This window comes from Mus caroli, chromosome 9, assembly GCF_900094665.2.
Source record: "Mus caroli chromosome 9, CAROLI_EIJ_v1.1, whole genome shotgun sequence".
Classification (NCBI taxonomy): Eukaryota; Metazoa; Chordata; class Mammalia; order Rodentia; family Muridae; genus Mus; species Mus caroli.
In genome coordinates this window covers 23671337-23678556 of record NC_034578.1, presented here as the reverse complement: position 1 = coordinate 23678556, position 7220 = coordinate 23671337, and the positions used below count along the sequence as shown (strand labels likewise).

Genomic DNA, 7220 nt, shown 5'->3' with positions numbered 1-7220 from the left:
ACACATAATAATCAGAACAACAAATGCTCTAAATAAAGGTAGAATACTAAAAGCAGTAAGAGAAAAAGGCCAAGTAACATATAAAGGCAAGCCTATCAGAATTACACCAGATTTCTCATGTAATTGAGGAAAATATGTAATAAAAATATTAAAAATTAAAAAAAAAAGAAAACGTGGTACATTTACACAGTAGACTACTACTCAGCCATTAAAAACAATGACATCATGAACTTTGCAGGCAAATGGATGGAACTAGAAAGGATGAGCCTGAGTGAGTTTACCCAGACCCAGAAAGACAAACATATTATGTACTCACTTAAAAGTGGGTATTAGTCATAAATTACAGGATAACCATGCTATAATCCACAGACCAAAGAATCTAAATAACAAGAGGGGAACAAGAGGTGGGGGAATGCCTGAATCTCATGGTAAAGGGAAAATAGATGAGACATTGAGAGTGCATGAAGAGAGGGGACTGGATTTGGGAGAGGTGGAGACAGAAATAGGAGAGTGGTGGTAAGGAGATAACAGAGGGAGAGAGAACTAGAAATGACAACTGGATTCTAGGAAAGCATCTCTGGGACAAGCTAGAAACCACAATGGGTTTCCACAATGGAAACTCACAAGAACCTATGATGGTAACACTAGCTAAGACTCATAGCAATGGGGGTTATGAAGCCTGAACAGGTCATCCCCTATAACTAGGCAGGACACCTAATGGAGGGACTGAGATATCAATTCAGCTACAAAACCATTGACCACAATTTGTCCTACCTACAAAATATTCCTAGTCTTACAGTGACTTGATATGCCAAGGCTGGTTGACATCTATAGGAGGCCTCCTCTCTTTTGAAAAGAAGCAGAGGATGAGTTCATGAGGGAGGGGAAAGGAGGAGGAGGGAAAGCTGTGACAGGAATGTAAAACAAATAAATAACTTAATTAAGAAATTCAATGTCTCAAATTGCTATTCTACAACCCTAAAGATGGTACAGGAAACTCTTTCCTTGGGGAAGTGGTCCATATGCCAAGAACTACAAACTTACTCCCTTGTTCCCCGCATATTCCACTTCTGAGAGACATATTAGGCATATTTTAGGGGTTCCCTTCAAACAAGTTTTAGGCAGTCATGACAGTGGGGGGCAATTTAAGGGTCATCACTCAACCCATCTCCTCCTAGTGCAATCTCTCAAAATACTTCTCTATTCTCTCCCAGCACTCTCTCCATCTAGATACCTTTAGAAACAAGTATAGATATATACACAATTGAAAACCAAAATTGGAAAAATAATAGCAATATATCATACTTCTGTGTCCCCGGTTTTATATATAAGTCTGTCACAGGGATGATGTCAGCAAGATGAGAGGCAAGGAAATTCCACATCCTCATTCCTCCCACCAACCCATTACAAACAATTACAAAATGCCCAGAACAATTGTATCCCAGTTCTGGCTATCAGTGAAGGACAAAGTGAATCGCCCACTCACTGTTAGAGAAAAAAAAAGCCACAGCCAGATGTGGGTAGAAATTCTGTGGTTTTTTTTTTTTTTTTTGGTCAGGACCTGGACTTCACCTGGCTGTTTGCTACTGTGTCATAGCTATAAGCAAGTGGCCATTACCAACTGCTTGGAAGAAACAAACAAGAACATATTCTTGGTGCTTAACTTGTCTGCTAGCAATCTAAACTTTCGGTTTCAGTCTTGACTTAGTGCTCAGACAAAAATAACAAATATCGGTCTAAGTCTGATGAAGGAAAGTAACGTGTGTTGGGGATGACATGTGTTAGGATATAATAAATTTTCAGGGGAAACAACAGACCAAAGGCCCTGGGGATATGGGCACAGGGTATATAGAGAGGAATATAGTATGATACCCAAAGCTCCAAGGAAGAAATACAAACCTAAATTGAAAGTCCTCGGAAAATTAGTTACGACACTTAAAAGCACCTAAGTAGAATAGTGGTTGGGGAGGTCTAAACCATACAAGCCATACGTGCTTGAGACAGACACAGGCCTGGGAAAACCTTAACACTAGATGATCCCAAGCCTGAGACTAGACACTAATTAGGAAAGATCGTCAAGCCCAACTTGCAGAGATTAGGAATGTACAAGAGTTCTCAGTGCTTAAAAACACTTCGGAAATACGCCAAAATCCGGAGATCATGACCTAATCAAAAGAACAAAGCCATGTCTGGAAACCATTGAAGAAACTCAACTGTCATATTTACCAGGCGATGACACTTGAGCAGTGGTCTTAAAAATACTGAAAGAGCCAAAGGAAAATATAGACAAGGAACAAAGGGAAATCAAGAAGATGGAATAGGAACAAAATTAGAATGTCAACAGACATCCAGAAATTGCATCTCACAAGTAAGGGACTGGAGCTTAACATGAAAGAAATAAAGTGAAATTCAGTACAAGACTTCAATAGCAGACTTGATTAGATGGAAGAATGAGTAACTTGAAAATGGACCACAGTTCTTCTGAACAAGGACAAGAGAAGGAAGAAAGTCTAATGCACCCTAACGGAGTGTTAGGGTCATTGTCAATTCCCTAAACAAGGGTGGAGAGAGGGAGGCAGAGTGGCTATCAAAAAATGATGGCTGAAACTTTGCAAATCCAGTACCAATGTGGACTTGCAAACACAAGATAAGCAAGGGAAAGCCAGAGACAACCAAGATACTATATAAGCAAACTAAAACACTCTTAGCCAGAATAAGAAATCTGAGGAATGGTCACTACACAGTAGAGTGACTAGAGATGATTATAATCTACTGCTGTTTTTTAAGCTAGAAGTAAGGCTTTTTAAGTTTTATTATTTAAATAAAAGGGAAGACAGACACTTTTAGCCTGATTAAACATTATATACTTTATATGCAACTATAGTATGCCATACATATGTACCATCTTATGTGTTTATATATCGTGAGTTTTAGGAACAGCAATAGAAATACAAAGACAAGAGAAAATGTGGAGAGGAGGAAGAAAAATAGCTTGTCACATGCAAATATAAATGTATTTCTCCCCACAAGCACCTTACAGGTCAGTAGCAATGAGTTGGTGTGGAAAGTATTAAAGTAAAAAACAAAAACAAAAACCTGCAGTAATGTTATATCCAGCAAAACTGATTTAAATTGACAAAGAAATTAAAACATTCTAGATAAACAAAATCACAGGTAGTTTATTATCTTGGACCTGCCCCCAAAGAAATGTTAATTGGTGTCCTTGGGCTAAATGAATAAATATTTGGATAACTCAAAACCTTATGAAATGATAAATTCTCAACTGACGATAGATACATAAACAATATTTGTAAAATGAATCATAATTTTAGTTTATAATTCTACTTTTAATTTTGAAATAAGATTTAAATTACCAAAGTGAAACATACAGAGAGAGAGAGAGAGAGAGAGAGAGAGAGAATCTGTGACCTCAATACCGGAGTTGTGGAGAGTTATACATTAGGTTAATGTATGTATTTTCCCCACAGTAACTACAAATTAAAAGCGATAGATAGACAGACTGACAGACTAGCTGACAGAGAAACAGATGAGGGGATTTACTGGAGGCATTGGCTCTTATTGTTCTGAAAGCTTAAAAGTCTCATGACAGGCCATCTGCAGGCTGGAAATCCTGAAATCTATCAGTCATAACTGAGTTTTATTTCCAAAGATTTATTGTAAGTCTTGGATTCTATGTCCTAAAGAACCTAAATTTTTATTTCTGCATTTGTATTTTTTGTTTGAGAGGTATGTCTGTGTGCCTGTTCTGCATCTTTGTCTCTATGTCTGTGTGTGTCTGTGTGTCTGTGTGTCAGTATCAGTGTCTGTGTTTATTCATAGGCATGCAGCTGTTTGTGTGCACCTGGAGGCAAGGGATGATGTCTGGTGTCCTCCTCAGTCAAATTGTGCCTTGTGTTTGGAGAGAGAATCTCAATGGACCTGGAACTCACTGATTGGCTATGCTGGCTGGCCAGTGGGCTACTGGGATCAAATATCTCTGCTTCCCCAAAACTGAGATTACAGGCCCATGCTGTTAAGACATTATTTTACATTGAGTGTTAAGGAACCAACTTCAGACCCCTGTGTCTATGTGGCAAGTATTTTACTGACTAAGCCACATTCTCAGTTCCTGTTTGTATTTTTGAGAGAGAATTTTACAGAGTCCAGACTGACCTTGAACTCATGACCCTCCTGTCCTACCTTCCTATTGGTATAATTGCAGGCATGTACACATGCTTGGATTAAGTACCTAAAGTTGTCATGTCCAAAGACAGACAAAGAGCATCAGGAAAGAAGGTGAGAAAAAGAGAGGAAAGGATGAAGATGATTCTGTACTTTGCTCTTTTGTGTTGCTGCTTAATCTGGGTCCCCAGCCAATTAGATGGAGCCTACTCATATCGAGGAAAACATCTTCCAGGCTTACATTCAGGCCCCTTCTTCATAAATACATTTAAGATACATCCCGAGGGAATGCTTTCCTGTGCCTCTAGGTGTTCTTTCATCTAGTCATAGAAATACTTAAAGTTAATCATCACACTCTACAGTCAATGGCCACAGATTTCAGATGGATTGAAAGACAATGTTCAAGCCTATGCTAGCTACAGCGACTCAGTTTAGACTTAAAGCATGCATGAATTTAAAGTAATAGGATGGGAAAGAGGTAATCCAGGCAAATATTACCAAACTAGAACAGAGGAAATGGATCTGTATCAGACAAAACAAATTGTATATAAAACTTAACTTGAGACAATGAAGGACTTTGTATAAAAATAAGAGTCAATTCACCAAGAAGATACAATGTCAAATATCAGAAGTTAAAAACAAGTAGACATGAAAGAAATGATGGGAAAAGTAGGTCACTCTACAACAAGATAGCATGAAATTTTAATACTGTAGTTATAGTAACATATAGAAAAACCAATCAGAAGACAAATGATTGAGAAATTAAAAAAAAAAAATCTTACAGACTAACAGGATCCAACACAGAACTAGAACATTTCACTAGGCAATAACAAAATGCATTTTTCAGTACACTTGAATCATTCTCTGCGATAAACCATGTGTGACATCACGAAATAAGTCTTAATAAAATTTAGAAAGGGCTCTCTCTCTCTCTCTGGCTCCCTCTCTGTCTCTCTTCGCCACTGGCTCCTGATGGGGGCAGACTATTCGAGAGAAAAGGATTGTAGAAGCAGCAAACAGAAAAGAGGTAGACTATGAAGCAGGAGACATCCCGACCGAGTGGGAAGCATGGATTAGAAGAACAAGGAAGACCCCACCTACTATGGAGGAAATACTAAAGAATGAAAAATACAGAGAAGAAATTAAAATAAAAAGCCAAGATTTTTATGAAAAAGATAAACTCAGTAAAGAAACCAGTGAAGAACTCTTGCCTTCATCTACTGCAACTCAAGTTAAAGGGCACGCCTCTGCCCCGTATTTTTGAAAGGAAGAGCCCTCAGTGGCTCCCACCAGCACTGGCAAAACTTTTCAGCCAGGATCCTGGATGCCAGAAGACGGCAAAAGAGAAAGTCAATGAATGCACTGTCCTAAAGTCATAGCATTTGTAAGGAGATGGCTATTTTAACAAATAAAAGGTTAAAAGTTAAAAAAAAAAATTTAGAAAGGACAGAAACCATAAAAAATGTTACTTAATATCACATGGAATGGAAATTAGAAACCAGTAGCTGAAGGAACACTGGAACTTTCATCATATGTCAAAATTAAATAATACCCTCATAAGTAACCAAGAGGAGATGAGAAGGAGAACTGTACAAGGCAGGTTGAGACAAAAATGAAGGTTCAACATCCCAAACTTACAGGATGACAGACAAACAATGCTATCAAGTAAATTTATAGTTGCAAAAACTTATGTTTAAACAAAATCTCCAATCAACAACATAAAAACCTACATGAATAAAGAAAATGGAAGTTAATAAAAAATAGAGAAAAACAAATAAATAAAGAGGTGATCCTTTAAAGGATATAAATTAAACCGAATCATTTTTAAAATGAAGAAATGATTATTTAAAAAATAGGAACAAATGGGGATATAACATATGATATCTTGGAAACAAAAATTATGAGCATACCGTGAACATGTGTAGGCCATTAAAAAAAAAAACAATATAGATGAAATGGACTGATTCTCCAAAGCATGTACCCTTTCAAAGCCTACTCATAAAAAAACCAAGAAACTTGGCTAGATGCACAAGTAGTTGGGAGATTTGAATCAGAAAATGTAAAAGTTCCAACAAAGGGAGTCTAGAGAGGCAGCTTGGCTGGTAGATTCAAACAAGCATGTAAAGAATTAACACTTGTCATTAAACTCTCCTCCTCCAAAAACAATACAAACAAACAAGCAAAGCAAAACAAAACGAAAAGAAAAGGAAGAAAGGAAGGAAAGAATGAAATAAAGAAAACTGTTTAGCAAAGGGAAGACTTCCTAGCCTATTCCATGAGGCATCGTTCTAATACCATATACAACAATGACGTAAGGAAGAGCTTTAGAGAGCAATAACCTTTATGAATGCCAATCTCCTGTGAATACAGAAAACATTAGCAAACAGAACATAATAACATCTTGAAAGGCTAATGCACCATGATCACAGGAGTCTTTTTCAGGTGGTGGTTGGTGTATGAGACTCAGTCAGTGCAATGCCTCACTGTTAAGGGAGTGTTGGTGAAGGCGGTGCATATGTATATGTTCAGAATTTGGGAAATAAAGGCTTGTAGATCATCCTTATTTACACAATGAATTAAAAGATAACAAACTATAGGAGACAAGGTTTCATAAACTAAACAAAATATCAATAGCCATGGGGGGGGGGGAGTGTTATGTAGATTAAGTCAGGAAAACATTTGACAAAAATAATGTTGCATGGTGAAAACACTCAGCGGAGTTGCTAGGAATCTTAACATGAGAAAAGCAAAATATAAGAAATCCAGTGCCTACAGGGTGCTCAATGTTGAGTCATTATAAACTTCTTTCAGATCAGGAACAAAACACATTGTTCTCACCACTTCTATTCAAACAAGTTGTAAAAAGAAATTTAAAAAAACCTCCAGACTCAGCCAGGCGTGGTGGCTCACAACTTTAATCCCAGCACTCGGGAGGCAGAGGCAGGCAGATTTCTGAGCTTGAGGCCAGCCTGGTCTACAGAGTGAGTTCCAGGACAGCCAGGGCTACACAGAGAAACCCTGTCTTGAACCCCCCCCCC

At 37.8% G+C, this 7220-nt stretch overlaps 1 protein-coding gene and 1 pseudogene across 1 annotated transcript in view; one reads left to right on the top strand and one right to left on the bottom strand.

The window, feature by feature from the left end:
* The window catches only part of Opcml (opioid binding protein/cell adhesion molecule like), a 1139977-nt gene that overhangs the window by 1063568 nt on the left and 69189 nt on the right, over positions 1–7220 (bottom strand). The gene's annotated exons all lie outside the window — the stretch shown is intronic.
* LOC110301493 lies at positions 5159–5607 on the top strand (annotated as a pseudogene).